General features: G+C 45.3%; 1 protein-coding gene across 2 annotated transcripts in view; it reads left to right on the top strand.

Annotated features, from left to right (window-relative positions):
• The window catches only part of LOC310772685 (signal-induced proliferation-associated 1-like protein 1), a 78,600-nt gene that overhangs the window by 18,116 nt on the left and 41,118 nt on the right, over positions 1-19,366 (top strand). For both annotated transcript variants that reach the window (XM_083632549.1, XM_083632550.1), the window contains exon 2: positions 13,236-13,299. The gene's annotated coding sequence lies outside the window, so the exon portion shown is untranslated. The remainder of the gene's footprint in view (positions 1-13,235; positions 13,300-19,366) is intronic.

Consider the following 19,366-nt stretch of genomic DNA (forward strand, 5'->3'; position numbering starts at 1 on the left):
GTACACAGTCTGCCACTGAGGCCTGATACTGAGTTACTGCTCTCTCTCTCTCTCTCTCTCTCTCTCTCTCTCTCTCTCTCTCTCTCTCTCTCTCTCTCTCTCTCTCTCTCTCTCTCTCTCTCTCTCTCTCTCTCTCTCTCTGTGCCTTTCCCCCCCAAACACACAGTATTTGCATGGGAAAAAATGTAACATTGATTTTTCAATAGGACTAATAGGGGCCATGTGATTAAGCGTTTCAGGTCGATTATTTGCATGTGTCATGCATGGCTGTTTTCTCTGAGTGTGCTGATTTTCAGGGAACTTATAGTTTTCCCATTGTGTTTCCACTTTCCACTCTTAGTAGTGCCATATAGGAGGCCCAATAGGAGTAAATGGGTGTTTTGGCATGGGCCCAGCAGCTTGGACTGGCACTGGGCTAGTGACCAATAGAGACTAGGGGTGTGCCACCTTAGGCACCTCACGATTCGATTTGATTATGATTAAGGGTGCTACGATTCGATTATTAAACGATTATTACGATTAATCACAATTTTCGATGCATCTTTTTCACCAAACAGGATTTTTTTTAAGCAAGGTATATTTGTCAGTATCCATTAATTAAAGTAAACAAACAAATGTACCTCCATTATCTTCAGTTGCGACTGAAGTCCACGCATCACATGTTACAGCCACCCTGCATGCTTTCTTCAGTGATTCCAGTTTCCAGTACTTCGGTTTTGGTCTCGTTTTACAGTTAAGGAACTGCTTTCCGGGCGAAATACCGTATTTTTTGCAAATAAAGCAAAAAAAAAATTGCAAAAAATTGCAAAAAAAATGCATTTTTTGCAAATCGATAATCGAACATTGTGAATCGATTTTAATCGTCATGTGACTCATCGCGATGCATCTAAAAAACGATTAATCGGCACACCCCTAATAGAGACACTGCGTAACGCGTCATCATTCGGAAACCACGCCCAAGACGGGGGGAAACGGAAACCCCCCCTCCAATCCTGGCGTTCTCCTATGTCACGTGCATGGTTGCGTGTTGCACAAAAAGATTGTATATACGGAAGATGAACACTCCAACTTACTTCTTGACAGCTAGATCCACATTTTTCTTCTCGCCAATTCTCAATGCCTTCTTTGTTTTGCTCAGGAGTACAAAAAAACTTTAACTGGCGATTTTTTACATTTGTTGTCTGCGCAGCCCACCACACAACAGCTTTTAGCTATGTTTAATTCAAGGAAAATGACGCTGGTGTGTGGAAATGAACGGAGCTTTTCCCCCGTGATGGGCGTGGCCTATTTCATGCAGTGTCTCTATTCACCTTATGTTCAGACCTTACAGTGGGCCAAATTCTTCCGGGTCCTTTTAACACTTCCGGCGGTCACGGCGCAAAATAAGAGAGTTGTTTTGGAGCGGACAGTGAAGGGGGTAAAATAAAGAACGTAGCCTACTACTTTGAGCCGGTACACAGCAAGCAAGCGAGTATCCACTGTTAGCCAGGTCAGATAACGTTATCGTCGACAATGACGAGCACTTATATATATACCTGGACTCCAACAAAGAAAGCTTCAGATAGTTTTCTCTCCTCCGAGTTGCGCTCGAGCCACTAACGTCAATAAGACCCGCAGACGTTAACGTAATTCCCTGGAATGCGAGACTTAACGAGCCAGTTACATGGCGTTGCATTCTTAGACATTGCCGTTTGCTTTTATTTGGTATGTTACATACAATTGGCTAAATTATTACCGTAAATTCCGGACTATAAGCCGCACCGGTGTATAAGCCGCACCTGCAAAGTTGACTATTTTTTTCTTATATAAGCGCACCGGACTATAAGCCGCGGGTGTTTTAATGGTATTTTTTTTTCTTTTTTTTTTATTATTGTGTTTTAATGTTTAATTACCATATGTAAGGGTTCATGCACAGAGGGGATTGTCGGGAAAGAGATGGCTGTTTGAGGAAGCTCCCATTTATTAACATTTCAACAAAACAACATAACACAACACCACCTGTGTTGTTTTTTACAGTGCACACAGTGTCATACAGTGTCATACAGTGTGGTGAAAAGAGGGCAAGAGAGGAAATTAAAACAGAAGTGGATTTATAGTTAGAAAGAGTGCTAAAAAAGAGAGATTTTTTTTTTTTTTTTTTTTTTTTTTTGGAAAAAATCCATAGATAAGCCGCACCGTTATATAAGCCGCAGGGGCCAAAAAAGGCCAAAAAACGGGAAAAAAGGTGCGGCTTATAGTCCGGAATTTACGGTAGTTAATTCAGAGTTAGATGATATTGGAGCAGCCAGCCATTTTATTTTATTTTATTTTTTGCCGGAAGTTTTGATACGGCCAGTCGGCCACACAACCGGGTCAAATGGGCGTGGCTACATAAGGTGAATAGCCACTAATGGACATGCCAGAGCACAGCAGGGTGCTGTGCTCTGGCATGGTGTGTGTGTGTGTGTGTGTGTGTGTGTGTGTGTGTGTGTGTGTGTGTGTGTGTGTGTGTGTGTGTGTGTGTGTGTGTGTGTGTGTGTGTGTGTGTGTGTGAGACCACTAGCTGCTCTGGCCCCGGGCACGTGAAAGTACAGCGGGCAGGCAGCGCACACACCACGCATCTGATCTGATCTCCGGCACCAGCTGTCCCACAATCGGATCTAATTGACATTTTGATTGACGCCCGATGCCCCACTCTATTTCCCCCTGTTCAAACTGTCCTACAGCTCTACTTTGCTGCGGCTGCTTGTAATAACGTGACATTGATCCGGTGGAGCAGCAAAATGAGTCCATCCATACGTACTAGATGTGTTAGGACTACTGCAGGCTCTCTGTGATTGGTTGGGAGTGACTGTGATCTGAGCGAGAACTGATAGCAGGCTAGGCTCAGCCCCCCGGCCCCCGTCCTCTGGCACGTGGAGAGGCTGAATTATAGGATGCACATTAACTATTCACTCTACCCCCTCCCTGCATCAACACTGTGTTAATTATACTGCTACTACACTTGCATCCCCTCTATTTTAATCCTCCACTGATGGAGACCACTTCATCCCAAGACACACACACACACACACACACACACACACACACACACACACACACACACACACACACCACACACCACACACCACACACACACACACACACACACACACACACACACACACACAGGCATACGCCAGCCCCAGGCTGACTGAGATGGGTGGTATTTGTCTGGTAACAAAAACGCTTCACTGCCTTCCTCAGCCCTCTTTGGAACGGGATATTTACCTTTTGTAGGGAGCAGAGAAGAAAGCAACTGTCTCTACAAACCCCTCTCTGTCTCTGCTCTCTCTGTCCCTACAAATGCCTCTCTGTCTCTGCTCTCTCTCTCTGTCCCTACAAACCCCTCTCTGTCTCTGCTCTCTCTGTCCCTACAAATGCCTCTCTGTCTCTGCTCTCTCTCTCTGTCTCTACAACCCCCTCTCTGTCTCTGCTCTCTCTGTCTGTCCCTACAAACCCCTCTCTGTCTCTGCTCTCTCTGTCCCTACAAACCCCTCTCTGTCTCTACTCTCTCTGTCCCTACAAACCCCTCTCTGTCTCTGCTATCTCTCTGTCCCTACAAACCCCTCTGTCTCTGCTCTCTCTGTCCCTACAAACCCCTCTCTGTCTCTGCTCTCTCTCTGTCCCTACAAACCCCTCTCTGTCTCTGCTCGCTCTCTGTCCCTACAAACCCCTCTCTCTCTCTGCTCTCTCGCTGTCCCTACAAACCCCTCTCTGTCTCTGCTCTCTCTGTCCCTACAAACCCCTCTCTGTCTCGGCTATCTCTCTGTCCCTACAAACCCCTCTCTGTCTCTGCTATCTCTCTGTCCCTGCTCTCTCTGTCCCTACAAACCCCTCTCTGTCTCTGCTCTCTCTCTGTCCCTACAAACCCCTCTCTGTCTCTGCTCTCTCTCTGTCCCTACAAACCCCTCTCTGTCTCTGCTCTCTCTGTCCCTACAAACCCCTCTCTCTCTCTGCTATCTCTCTGTCCCTACAAACCGCTCTCTGTCTCTGCTCTCTCTCTGTCCCTACAAACCGCTCTCTCTCTCTGCTCTCTCTCTGTCCCTACAAACCGCTCTCTCTCTGCTCTCTCTGTCCCTACAAACCCCTCTCTCTCTGCTCTCTCTCTAGCTGGGTTTCCATCCAAATGTATCACAACCTTTAATCGAATTTTCAGAAAGCCGGCAAAATAAAATGCGAAACAATGCGCGTTTCCATCCACTGCTATTTTGCGAATTATAGAGCTGTCAATCACCTCGTGTTTGAGGCTGTCTGAGCTGCTGATCAGCTGCTAGACCCGATATACAGCTCTGTTAAACACATCTAACGTTATTAATTTAAAGTTTCTTGATGATCTACAAGTAGACAAAGGTACCATGACGCCATTTCTGGATTACCAGGTGCGACTCGGCAAACTAACGTTATAATCCCAACCTGATCTCCCAAAAAATTGTAAAATACCAACGTTGCTATGTTACAATTTCGGCTCCGAAATTGTAAAATGGTAATCCACGGAGCAGATAGTAAGTGAATACAATTTCATTCAAGTCTAGAGTCGCCTTAAAGTTAATATCCCAGTCTTCTTCTGTTTACCACGGCGGGTATTGTGCTGCGCGTACCATTATTTACCGTGTGTAGCCCTATTGTGTGGAGGCTACACACGGCATGTCATGTTTTGCAGTGATCAAGGCAAACTGTGTTGTTTTTGAATGGAGAGACAACGGAATATCGCTTAAACTGTTTCCACCGCACGTTTCGCATTTTCCTTTTATCGACACACCTGACTTTTCTGCGATATTTGGAGGTTTTTGCGAATTAGGCAGCGTTTCCACTCAGTTTTTTTATGCGCAAATTGAAATTTCGCATCAAAACAGGTGGATGGAAACCCGACTTCTGTCCCTACAAACCGCTCTCTGTCTCTGCTCTCTCTCTGTCCCAGCCTGCACGGCCCTATTTACCAAGGTACGCTGCTGGGAAATGCTCTCATTGCATAGGGGTTCATGTAAGTGGCCCGGTTGCTCGGTCCAGCAAGGCAAGCTTTGGTGAAGGGTTGTGAACTTCATTGTTCGCTCTACAGTTGATCATTCCAAATGAGAGAGTGCCGAGCTCCTACAGCCTCTAATAGGAGCTGTCATGGCACGAGAAGCAGAAACAGAAGGTTACAGAGAAAGGGCGTTATTTACAGGAGGGTCACGGGGGTCACCGTAACCTGTTTGACACCGCAACATGGAGTGTCCACACACAATTGATTACACCATGTCGCCGGACTATAGTGAAATGCACAATTGATTAGAGCGGACTGGACACTAGGGATGGGAATTTCATGCATTTTCCTTAACCATTAGTTGCACACCTTAACTCATTGAGTGCCAGCCACTTTTGGAGAACGGACGCTCCCAGTGCCAGAGTTTTCAGAGCGTTTTCAGTGATTTCTCGAGGCCCACAGAATATTGTGTGATATTACTATGTAAACACCGAACACGCACAAAGAACGAACTGGCTCTATTGTATCATCAGCAAAAAAAAGTTTATTGATACCATTTTCCGTTCTTTAGTTATGAGCCGGAGAAGATAGGTCGTTTTGAGCAAATACAGGCGTTTCAAATTATTAGCTGAGATATTCCGCCTTTTGTGAAATGCAGCATTTCAAGCACATTCACTGAGTCTGAAGATAATATTTTCTGATGTAGTGACGTGGTGTAGTTGTGTGATGCCCTGCGTGCCCCACCCCCCTCTCCCCCCCTCCCCTCCTCAGCTGCAAACTCCTCCCCACACTACACAGCCTCACGCACCCACTCTATTTTCGGAGTGCTCCGTTTGTGTGTGCCGGGCGGCTCCCAGCGCGACGCGGAAGAGCCAAACCGGACTGCTGAATGGTTTGGCGTCGGGTGCTGCTTTTCTGGTGGCTAATCGTGTGGAGAAACTATACAGACAGACAGACAGAGACAGAGGGGCTCAGTTGTGTGCGCGGATTGACTCATGTTCGCAGCCAACGTCAGCTCCAGACAGAGCAATCTATATGGCTCTGGCTGCAGCATGCATCGGTTTCTCTTTGATCACGGCTTTTTCCTCCTGTTTCTCAGGACCTGTGTCAAATCTGGAGAGCACTGTCGCCACCTAATGGGTTTGTAAAATAGGTTATAGACCTCCAATAGCTACAATATTTGTACAGGAGATGCAGAAGGCTTTGATCGACGTCCCACCGTCAAAAAACGCATTGGACGTCGAAAGACGTCCTTGGCACTCTACGTCACTATTTAATTGGACGTCGAAAGACGTCCATGGCACTCAATGAGTTAACAATCAGTTAATCGGTTATTGTTAACGTAGCTTCTCCCCCCCAACCCCCCCCCCCCCCACACACACACACACACACTCCCCCCCGCCCCCCACGGGAAAAAAATCACATCTCATCACCATGAAATGCACAATTGATTACAGCGGACTGACTAGTGAAATGAAGAGTTTGTTCTCTTTTGAAAAAATAATGAGAGCCCAAAGTGTGGAGCAAGTGTATGTGTACAGTATCTGTTAGGCTATGTACATTACAATTCAGTAGTTATAATGGCTATATAGACATATGTAAACTTTAGCTAGCTGGTGGTCATTAGCAGCAGCTTGTAGAAGAGGGGTTTTCAACAGGTGGTATGTGGCCCCCTGGTGGTCCATGAAGGCATTGCAGGTGGTCCGTGACCATGCATTCAATAATGTATAATACCGGTAATAATGTAATCTCAACCCATACATTCCTCACACCTTCTTCAGTCAGAATGGTGGTCCCTGGGTCACAATCAGTTGAAACCCCTTGTTGTAGGCTACACACACCTGTGTGTTTTTATGGTTCCCACCACACAGGAGCACCAGCTATTTGTTCCCTTCATCATGAGGGGTGGTGATGAGGGGTGGTGAGTGCCGCGTGTGGATGTCACCTCCCGTGTAAAAAGCCCAAGGCTGATTGGCAACTGACGGCAGGAGATCTGATAAATAAAAAAAACATGTTCTCCATTGCAATGCATAGTTGCTTGTTTCTGTACTGTTGATACGGCTAGGCTTCTCATGGAAAATATACAACCTTCAGCTGTATTACTACACTCATGAAATATATGACCTTTGAAGTGCTTTCGGCTGATACATAGGAAGTTGTCTAAAAGCATTTAGCCTAGTTCTTGATTTTTACAAATAGGCCTGTTGTCCCAGGTGTGTCCAAGATGTGTAAAGATCTTGATGGTGTTTATTTATTTGTGAATGTGAATAGGGCCTCTAGAGAGCGTGATGTAGGCTAGGCAGTGTGGCAGTAACAGTATCACCTGAGTGTATGTCTGAAACACACCCAGCTCCACTCGGAGGCAGAGACAATATCAATCATGTATTTTTGATAGCTATATTTTAGATTCAAACTGTAAGGGAACAGCAGACCAAGGACCTTTCCTCTTGAACTTCCACTCTTAGGGAGACACTGAGTCCAGAGAGTTCCCAAGAGCCAGGAGTCACACCAATAATAATACAATTGAAACAGATTCAGCTAAGCCTGCGGCATTGGCATTCTGAAATCCAAAGATTTCCCTTCAGAATGTCACAGGGAAAAAATTCCCACATAAATCATGAATCTTTTTCAGCTGGAGGGAATGCTAGGCTGCAGAGGGAAAAAGTAAGCTGTTTGGCAGTGTGTGTGTAAATGGTTGTCAGTATGTGTTTTCTGCATGGAGGAGGTAGAGGTGGGCTTGTCATATTTAATACCTCCAGATCTCTTTTGAAGCTTCTGTGGGAGCCACCCCTCACCCTAAACATGGATTGTTTTTTTTAGATGTGCGACAGTAAATTTGCCTTTTCAATGAACTCCAAGTAGGCTGATCTCTCCGATCTGTTGCAACTTTATGCACCCAAGCACACAGATTATTCTCACAGGATTCAGTAACAATGTGACAAAAAACTTCACAGCAGGTCACCCTCACTAGAAAGCATACCTAGAGATGGGCACAAACAAAACTGGTTTATGGATTATTGATTGATTTATTGATTGATTGATTGATTGCCCCTCCCTAGGGGTATATATTAGGGCTGCTCGATAAATCAATTTTGAATCGTAATCGAATTAATTAGTTAGGACGATGTTAAAAAAATTAAAATCGTCAAATCGATTTACACTTTAACTAGGGTAATTACTTTATGGCGGGGCGGCTCTCTCATGTACGCGTGCTGTTTAAGGTGTTCGTTCTATTCTCCCCGCTGTAAAGTCTCTGGAGGCTGTGACTACTGGCTACTGAAGACAGCCCCGCAATGAACTTATTTCAACACCACCAAAAAGCACACAGAGTGCGAGCAGCGTGTTGCACTGCGGGCTGTAGCTGTACAAGATAACGATTGCCACCCACAACACACGCACACAGACGTTCTCACCAGACGGTGAAATGTTGCCAGTTCACATAACAAAACAACACGTGAGGCCACCAAGTAGCTTCTGCTTCATGGCTGTAGTGTAACGTTATGTTACCACCAGCCCATTTACCAGCCTCACTCAACTGAAGTCTGAATTTCCTCTAACTGCTATCGCAGTTCCCCGCATACCTGTTGTGACTTTGTGTTATTCTAGTACAGATATAACTCCGAGTGCAGGTGGTCGCTTAGACACTGCTGATATAATTATATAATTATGTCACGGAGGCACACGCGCAAGGGTCATCGAACCAAGAGTATCCCTCAAACGGAGCACAGAGTGCTCGATCAAATCCACCAGTCAAGTGACTGCAGGTTAGCAGGAAGTTAGGCATAGCAAGTTAGGCTAAAACAGGAAGTTGGGTTGTTCTGCCTTCAGAGTAAAAGCGTAAATTGTCACTTATGAAAAAAAGAAGAAAAAAAGAGCTCTGTAGTGCAACAAATGTTTAGAGAAGTATAATAGTATAAAAAAATCGAAAATCGAGTTTTGAGAGAAAAAAATCGTCTTTTTTTTAGGCCAAATCGAACAGCCCTAGTATATATATATATTAGGCTTAGGGGTGGGAATCACCAGATGCCCCACGATACGATATTATCACAATACTTAAGTCACGGTAAGATAGTATTGCGGTCAGGGATTCCGCTAGGCTTTTTTCTGGCCGGCCAATGCAGCCGGTATCATTCCAAAATTCCGGCCTTATAGAATATTTACCGGCCCAGTCAAAATGTATTGAAAAAAGATTGATTTAATCATTTTTTAAATACATAACATATTTTTAGCAAATTAAATCTTCATTTTAAAATCATTTTTGTTGGCGTGTATTTCAAAAATAATTATCTATGCACTGCGGTCTGTGCTTGCAGTGCAAAAGGAGTGAGGCGAGCGAGGCCCGTTAATAAATTAATTAATTCGGTTTGGGTTTGAATTTACATTCAGAAATAACATTTAAACAGCAATAAAACACACAAAAACAAAGGCTATGATGCAATCATCCAAGAAATGTATTTGATCGATATAAAGGCGTCTTCTTTACTCGACTTGGTGGCTTTATCAGTGTGCACAAAGACAATCTGCACAAAGACCGTAACCTACATTCAAAACTAATTAGGCCTGGGTTAGTCCTGATTGCACCCTGCACAAAGACCGTAACCTACTTTCAAAACTAATTAGGCCTGGGTTAGCCCTGATTGCACCCTGCACAAAGACCATAACCTACATTCAAAACTAATTAGGCCTGGGTTAGCCCTGATTGCACCCTGCACAAAGACCGTAACCTACATTCAAAACTAATTAGGCCTGAGTTAGCCCTGATTGCACCCTGCACAAAGACCATAACCTACATTCAAAACTAATTAGGCCTGGGTTAGCCCTGATTGCACCCTGCACAAAGACCGTAACCTACATTCAAAACTAATTAGGCCTGGGTTAGCCCTGATTGCACCCTGCACTAAGACCGTAACCTACATTCAAAACTAATTAGGCCTGAGTTAGCCCTGATTGCACCCTGCACAAAGACCGTAACCTACATTCAAAACTAATTAGGCCTGGGTTAGTCCTGATTGCACCCTGCACAAAGACCATAACCTACATTCAAAACTAATTAGGCCTGGGTTAGCCCTGATTGCACCCTGCACAAAGACCATAACCTACATTCAAAACTAATTAGGCCTGGGTTAGTCCTGATTGCACCCTGCACAAAGACCATAACCTACATTCAAAACTAATTAGGCCTGGGTTAGCCCTGATTGCACCCTGCACAAAGACCATAACCTACATTCAAAACTAATTAGGCCTGGGTTAGTCCTGATTGCACCCTGCACAAAGACCATAACCTACATTCAAAACTAATTAGGCCTGGGTTAGTCCTGATTGCACCCTGCACAAAGACCATAACCTACATTCAAAACTAATTAGGCCTGGGTTAGCCCTGATTGCACCCTGCACAAAGACCGTAACCTACATTCAAAACTAATTAGGCCTGGGTTAGCCCTGATTGCACCCTGCACAAAGACCATAACCTACATTCAAAACTAATTAGGCCTGGGTTAGCCCTGATTGCACCCTGCATAAAGACCATAACCTACATTCAAAACTAATTAGGCCTGGGTTAGTCCTGATTGCACCCTGCACAAAGACCATAACCTACATTCAAAACTAATTAGGCCTGGCTTAGCCCTGATTGCACCCTGCACAAAGACCATAACCTACATTCAAAACTAATTAGGCCTGGCTTAGCCCTGATTGCACCCTGCACAAAGACCATAACCTACATTCAAAACTAATTAGGCCTGGCTTAGTCCTGATTGCACCCTGCACAAAGACCATAACCTACATTCAAAACTAATTAGGCCTGGCTTAGCCCTGATTGCACCCTGCATAAAGACCATAACCTACATTCAAAACTAATTAGGCCTGGGTTAGTCCTGATTGCACCCTGCACAAAGACCATAACCTACATTCAAAACTAATTAGGCCTGGCTTAGCCCTGATTGCACCCTGCACAAAGACCATAACCTACATTCAAAACTAATTAGGCCTGGGTTAGTCCTGATTGCACCCTGCACAAAGACCATAACCTACATTCAAAACTAATTAGGCCTGGCTTAGTCCTGATTGCACCCTGCACAAAGACCATAACCTACATTCAAAACTAATTAGGCCTGGGTTAGTCCTGATTGCACCCTGCACTAAGACCGTAACCTACATTCAAAACTAATTAGGCCTGGGTTAGTCCTGATTGCACCCTGCACAAAGACCATAACCTACATTCAAAACTAATTAGGCCTGGGTTAGTCCTGATTGCACCCTGCACAAAGACCAGAACCTACATTCAAAACTAATTAGGCCTGGGTTAGCCCTGATTGCACCCTGCACAAAGACCAGAACCTACATTCAAAACTAATTAGGCCTGGGTTAGTCCTGATTGCACCCTGCACAAAGACCATAACCTACATTCAAAACTAATTAGGCCTGGGTTAGTCCTGATTGCACCCTGCACAAAGACCATAACCTACATTCAAAACTAATTAGGCCTGGGTTAGCCCTGATTGCACCCTGCACAAAGACCGTAACCTACATTCAAAACTAATTAGGCCTGGGTTAGTCCTGATTGCACCCTGCACAAAGACCAGAACCTACATTCAAAACTGTGCTTTCCAATGAAAACGTCGAAAAGTATTCACAGTTTGGGACGCGACAAGTTTTGTGGAAATAAAATCTCAAGGTGGTGGCTAACACCATAGAACAGCATTACGCCATTCTTAAGTTTTTGTTCTGTTTCTTTGATGTTTTCAGATTAGAAACAGCTTGGTTTGTCCCAGTCTAAAATAATTCAGGTCCCTTAAGTTAAGTCTGTCGTGTTTTAGAGTCTGGGTTTTGCTTCATCATGTGTGCCCGTGTGTTTGTATGTCTGGGTCTTGGTCTCTGCGTCTACCTGTCCATGTGCATCAGGAGCTCACTGTCTCTCTAATGGAGTCCTTGGAGGCAGACAGAGAGCCAGTCAGGGAGGGCAGGGAGAGGGAAAGTGCAGCCTAGAGCAGATTTCCACTTTTAAATCGCAGTTCCTGACTGCTGCAGTTGGGGCAGCCAGGCAGCCAGCTCATTAGGATTTTTCACATTCCTCTTCAGGCACCAGCACTCCACTTCCCCTCCATTGCTCTTTATACCACACAACTTATAAAAGTGAAGGCACGTCATCCATGAGCCCACGTCAAATACCAGCCACTCAACCAGCTTGAGCTTGTCTCAATCCACTCGTGTATTTATGGACCATAAAGTTGTGGAATTATTGTGACGAATATTGGCAATCTCTTTTTGCACCATGAATTAATGGAATAGCTTGTTGCGGTTTGTGGTCTGCTGTCAGATTTTGGCGCCGTGTTGTCAAATCAGATCACAGTAGAACTAGTTTTGCACCGTGTTGTCAAATCAGATCACAGTAGAACTAGTTTTGCACCGTGTTGTCAAATCAGATCACAGTAGAACTAGTTTTGCACCGTGTTGTCAAATCAGATCACAGTAGAACTAGTTTTGCATCACTCCAGTCCGGACAAGGAGACCACCTAAGCTGTTAGCGGCGCAATTACCTTTTAAGAGGATGTGAATGGCCCTCAAGGAGTAGGACACAGGCTTTCATTGTCAAACTCCTGAGTCCTGGCCCACCTACAAATAAGAAAGAGGAAATAGGAATGAGTTGACCATTACTACTTTTAAACTATGCAAAGTGTTTAAAGTGTCCATTTATCTTGCTGCCTCTCCCACATACAAATGTGAGTTCTTTTTGGATAAGAAGAGAGGAAGGCTTGAGGACACCCTGCTGGGAGATAATGTCAATGAATACAGTCTGGCACTCTGCCAGAGCTGTCTTCTTGTGTATGGCTGTGAGCAAAACTCATTTTGCCCGTGGTTAGCTATGCACATTACTCACTGAACTGTGTTGCACTGATAGCGAGCGGGCCACAGTCAGTCACGCTACCAGTGTTTTCTGAAGTGCTTCAGCTATATGTGTTGGCATCACGTGTGTGGTCAGTTGAGCAATTCATTGCTCCAGTTAGTGTTGTTGATTGTGGTGTGCTACTTCATTCGTAACTAGCATTCGATGAAAGCACTGAATGGTCAGCAGCATGACAGCTGTTAAGTTATCAGTCTTATCACAGATGTAGGCACTTTAAAGAGAAAGAAAAGTGTTTTACTCCTGGTATGAACAGATCCTTCCTTGGACAGTCTGTTGACAGTGTTGCTTGTGTTTCTCTCTCAGAATTTGCCTGAACATGCCCTTTCCTTCTCTTCCCCTCTTGCACAGACGTTCATCACTTCCTCCACTGGAATTGGTGGAATTCCAGAAGCTCGGCTCGCGGTTGGATGATGTGAGTATCGTTTGCCTGCCAGCAGGCATGCCTGTTTTTCTCTGGAGGTATCAGGTTCTGAGGTTTGCTCAATCAGACAGGTTTGTGCCTGGTTGTCTGCCAGTTGCAAGTACAGGAGGAGACAGCAGACAGAGGGACTGACAGAAAGAGAGAGAGGCAGATGGAGAGAGGGGAGCCAGAGAGATGCTTTGTTACTTCCCGTGCATCTGTTGTGCTTATGGGCAGCAGCAGGAGGTGTAGAGACCTCACTTTACCCCCCACTCCTCAACACTCCCACCATTACAGGAAAGCAGGCTGTGGAGGAGTCAGTGGATTTACTATATATTGCTGCGGGATCTCTCTCTTCCAAAGCTATAATTCTCTGTCTGACCGGTGCATGACCTTGTGGCCAAGCTCGCTCGCTGTGGAACAGTTTAAGGTTTGACTGCAGTCTGACTGCAGCCTTCAGTTTCTGCTTTAGTCTTTGTTAATACAAGCTTCTCCAGAATGTGTTCCCCCGTGTCACACTCCCTCAGATCTCGTTTGTCTGTCACTTATGTCATGTTGCTTTAACCAGGTGCTTGTCATGTCTGAGATGGAGGGAGATGATACAGCAGTGAGTCAGTGCCAGTGGATTACAGAACTTCTAGAATGGTCCTGAATATGAGTCACATACTGTACACACAGAGGGCACAAATCATTTTCTGTCCTTTGTTGTAAGCCACCATGTCATCCTGGCCTGTTACCGCTGCCTCGTCCTTCTGTCCAGCTGGGCCGTTCTTTGGACTTCCTCGTCTCATCACAAACTCGTCCTCCTAGTCCTTTGATTAGAGCCATATGATTTCCGCAAAATGGAAAAAACTGACCATGGAATTTGGTAATAAAAATGGAATAAACTGAACTGTAAAACATGGAATATTGCAGAATTTTCCATAATTAGTTTTAAAATGGGGGAAAAAGTAGACTAGACCTAATTATCAAAACCAAAAGTATATCTAATTATTGTAGTAACCTAAATTATTTCATAATCGTAAAATAGGCCCTAGAGAAATAATTCCCTTTTTGATCAGGGTGTTGAGAGGTGTGAGAGGTCTTGCGTGGGACCCTTACGTTACGTTTTAACTTTTAGAAACATGTCAAAGAGGCTGTCTGAGAGACTGAGCAAAGTCTCTCAGAAAAGAAGATCCTCCTAACCCCTAAATTAAAATTAAAATGGAAAAAACTGAATTTGGAAACAAAAGGGATTTCATATGGCCTATACCTTTGATGCCTCTCTTCCACTTTCTTTCTCATTTCTCTCTCCTTCTCGCTTCATCTCTATCGGGCTGCCTCCCCTTGCTTCTGATTGGTTCGATGTCCCTGGCAGGCCTCAGATACATATAGCCATAGTGAGGTTCTCGTGCCAGGCCATTTTCAAAGGCTTCTCTGTGCTGGAATGGGGCCCCGGTCTTAGCCAGGCCAGGACAGAGGGAACTTTGTGCCCAGGCAGTAAGCCCTGAGCAGGGAAAGACTCGGAGCCAGGGAGAGCCATGCCACTGGTGTCAGCCAAACAGCTCCTCAGCCCCATTCAGAAAAGCAGTAATTACAAGCTTGTACGGCAATCTTTCGGCTCCTTTGTCGGGGCTTCGGAAACACTTGCCCAGTCTACTGGGAGACTTCAATCCCTTTCTGTCTGGGGAGCTGGGCAGGGCGCTCTCACCCCCCACACCTCAAGCATGTTGTCCTTTCTCTCTGGGATGACAGCTAGCCAAGCCAGCTCAGCTAATTGATGTAAGAGGGTCTAGGTCCTAGAGTTCTAGAGCCAGGGTCTCCTAGAGTCTAGGAAACCTCGAGCAACCCAAGCTGTGCCCCAAGAGGCTGACTCATGCCTTACCTTCTCTTGAGCTTGATTTGCATGACTTGCTCTGATTTTTGTGAGTCAGCTATATCCTGCTTGACTGCTGTCTGTCCTCCACGGTGGCTTTGATATTGCTGTGTGTGTGTGTGTATGCAGTGGTGTAGTCTACCTTTTTTCAGAGGGTATACTGTGACTCTGACCCCCCCCCCCCCCCCCCCCCCCCTGGCTTTGATATTGCTGTGTGTGTGTGTGTATGCAGTGGTGTAGTCTACCTTTTTTCAGAGGGTATACTGTGACTCTGACCCCCCCCCCCCCCCCCCCCTGGTCGTGGGGGGAGGCATGGTTTCGGCCGGAAGTGGGCGGAGATTCGACCCATTTTTTGTTGTTGTTCCTCCCCAAATTTACAGAATAGCTTCAGCTATCAGCTTCATCTTGCTTCTTCGGTCGCTATTCTCTCTCCTGAAGATTTGTTTACCGACAGGGAGAAAGCCCCATGTGATAGCCACCCGAATCTCTCTCTCTCTCTCTCTGCTCAACGCTGTAACACCATTTTATTTTTAAATTCAGTTGACTTTGCCATTTCCCACGGATATTGTCGCGTTTTTCTTTCCTGGCTTGACAGAAAAAGTCTGCCTTCACGCGCCTAGTCGGCTTGAAAATAGAACTCACGTAAAAATCGGCGCAGCTCAGGCGAGGCGTGGGTATGGAAGGTTCACGTTGAGGTGCCCTGTGTACACAGCCTCATTGACTAAAAAGGACGCCTATTTAAAAGCGTGGGTAAAGGCAAGGCTTGGGTGCTGTGTGTGAACGTAGGGTAACACACAGAGCGCACAGGGTGAATTTTATGAATGGAAATTGAAAACGATACGTATCATAGCGCATTTCCCAGTGCGCATATGCAAATCTGAGTCATTTCGCAGTGTGTATACTGCGTATAGCTGCGTAGCACGTAGACAACACCACTGTGTGTGTGTGTGTGTGTGTGTGTGTGTTTCAACACAAAGTCTCGGAAGGCCCTCTTTCTGACTCATTTGCCTGTAAAACACGCAGGCGGAGCCGAGCCCTCATAGGGGCATGTTACTCTAGCGGAGCACGGTGCCCAGACTCGTCCCTAACAACGAATTGTGTCTCCTCAGAGGCACGCCATGACATCAGCCTCGCTCTGTCTGCAGCAGTGCCTTGCTCATCTCTCGACGGGCCCTCTGGAGCAGCTGGGAGGTCAGAGCCCCAATTACAGGAAGTTAACCTCACTTAGTCAACAGGCTCATGCTGTCTCCACATGTCCCACAGACCCGTGAAGAAAACGGGACAAAATCACACCGCTTCACTGTCCTGCCTGGGGATGGATGGAGGAATGGTGGGAGGGAGGCCGTGGCATTAGCATCTTTTATTCTTACTCCGTTTCCTCCCCACATGCGTACGCACATGCGCACACACACACACGCACACGCACACGCACACGCACACGCACACACACACACACACACACACACACACACACACACACACACACACACACACACACAGAGATCTCTCTGTAGCATGAACCTAAAATTAAGTACTGAATGAAAACATGCACAAATTTATATTAAATTCACACAAACACATGCACACACACACGCACACACTAGGGCTGTCAAAATTGACCCAAAATCATATTTGAATATTTGAATCTAAAACAAACAAACAAAAAATCCTTCGTGACTCGTGAGGGTCAGGTCCCACACACAGTCCCAGGATCTGGGATCAGCAGGCAGATCAGAGGTGCTCCCAGTTCTGTCTCTATCATATAATAAGGATATGAACCAGTGCGTGGCAGAAAATATGCTTTTTACAGGACATACATGCACGGTTCCCACTGAATCCACATGCCTTATCGGCCTCTGTTTCAGGACATTGCTCGATGGATTCTCACTAAATACTGCATCAATTTCAGAAATGTCTGCTGCTCTGGATAAGTAGTTATATACTCTACACTCTGGATAAGTAGTTAGTTACACACACACACACACACACACACACACACACACACACACTGTCTGCTGCTCTGGATAAGTAGTCAGTCACACACACACACACACACACACACACACACACACACACTGTCTGCTGCTCTGGATAAGTAGTTACACACACACACACACACACACACACACACACACACACTGTCTGCTGCTCTGGATAAGTAGTTACACACACACACACACACACACACACTGTCTGCTGCTCTGGACAAGTAGTTACACACACACACACACACTGTCTGCTGCTCTGGATAAGTAGTTACACACACACACACACACACACACACACACACTGTCTGCTGCTCTGAATAAGTAGTTACACACACACACACACACACACACACACACACACACACACACACACTGTCTGCTGCTCTGGATAAGTAGTTACACACACACACACACACTGTCTGCTGCTCTGGATAAGTAGTTACACACACACACACACACACACACACACACACACTGTCTGCTGCTCTGGATAAGTAGTTAAAATAGAAAATTATGAAAATAAGCTCCTATTCACTGCCAACAGTTTTTCCAATACACTAGGTAGCTTCTGCCAAGGGCTTTTTTGAGGATTCTGGCTCATCTTTCAAAAGCCGAGGATTATTTTCTGCTAGGACTTTGTGAACACAAAATATCTCAAAAGAACTAATAGAATGTGTGCTTTCTCTGTCTAAAAGAGTTAGTTTTTATCATGTTCTGTTATGTAGGCATTAGCAGTTGAATACAGCATGGTTTCACGTCTGAGAAGGAAAGCTGAGATAAATGCCTTTTTGTGAAATTCGATAGAACAGGCAGAACAGTCACTTTAACCATTTATTTTTGGCATCAGTGAGACATCAGACATCTAAACAATAGTTCTGAACAGTAATTTCCTCCAAAATAACAGCACCCCCACCCCCCTCTCCTTCAAACTCCTCCCTCCGTGGGTGTGTCTCTGGTGGCTGCAGCGTGTGTCACAGGCGAGTCTCTGCTGCCTGTCTGTGCTGCCTGGCTGCTGGCGGCCGCTCGTCGGGCGAGTCTGGATCGGGCTCGGTTCGGTTGTGAGCTGGGATGAAGCTGCGTGCGATTCTGGGCTTTCTGCTACGTGTTTCAAAGTGTGTTGCACCCAGAGTCTATTTTTGGAATCCCCCACCGTTGTGCGCCAGCTCCCAGCGCGAAAGCGTTTTCGCCAAACCATTTTCATGAGAGAATGGTTTCCTCACGCTTTTTCCTGCTGTTTTTGCTCAGCTTTCTGTAGTCTGGAGAGCACTGTCGCCACTTAGTGGGTCGGTAAAATAGGTTATACACATTCAATAGCTCCCATATTTTTATAGGAGATGTAAAAGGGTTTGATCCACGTCCCACCGTCAAACAATTTTTTTTTTTTGACGAGTTAACTCGTCGACGGCAGTCAACTGTTGTTGTTTTTTTGACGAGTTAACTTGTCGACCGCAGTGAACGTGTTAATCTGACAGCACCATGAGTGCAGTCCCTCTGTGTGCATGTCCATCAGCGAGGAGATAAAATGGCGATTTTGATGATTTTCAACCAGCTTTGTATCATTACAATGTCTGAGGTATTATGCAAATGACCAACGTTTACCTTGGCGTCATGTTGCCTGCACCGACAGCTCCCTGATGGCACAAACTGCCTTCCAGAATCTATTCTGAAGGACCATGTGTTTGACCTCATTTGGAGTAGATTCTGCCGGCAAGAAAACGTGGAGCTTTCGGTTCAGGAAACATGGAGGGATGGTAAACATTGGTCATTTGCATATAGACTGTTTTCACGAAATTGTGTTGCTAGGGAACAATTTGAAACCTAGCTTATTTCCTGTCAGCTATTAGCAAACACTGCAACAGGACGTAAGCTAGGGGCAATTTAGAATGTTTATGTTGTCAAGTTAAAACTGTCTATGAGAACCAAATCACTTAAAAAGTGTCTAACGTTTCTAACCTACCTCGATGAGGTTGGGGGCGGTGGGTGACTTGCCTGGCTGGTTCCTGTTGAACGCCTTGCATGGGACCCCATGCGCGACATCTCTTACAAATACATAAGCACCCTATATGGATGGTAGCACCACATTATAATATAATATAACGATATTATATGCATGTTTTTCTTTATTTTTCTTTCCTGTGTCTGAGCTTGTTCGTTTTTGTTCATATATAGTTCAAATTGAAGATGAAAAATAAAAAGAGAAGTTAAAACTGTCTATACAACAGTAATGATAATTACA

The sequence above is a fragment of the Poromitra crassiceps genome (genome assembly GCF_964638095.1).
Source record: "Poromitra crassiceps genome assembly, chromosome: 3".
Lineage (NCBI taxonomy): Eukaryota > Metazoa > Chordata > Actinopteri > Beryciformes > Melamphaidae > Poromitra > Poromitra crassiceps.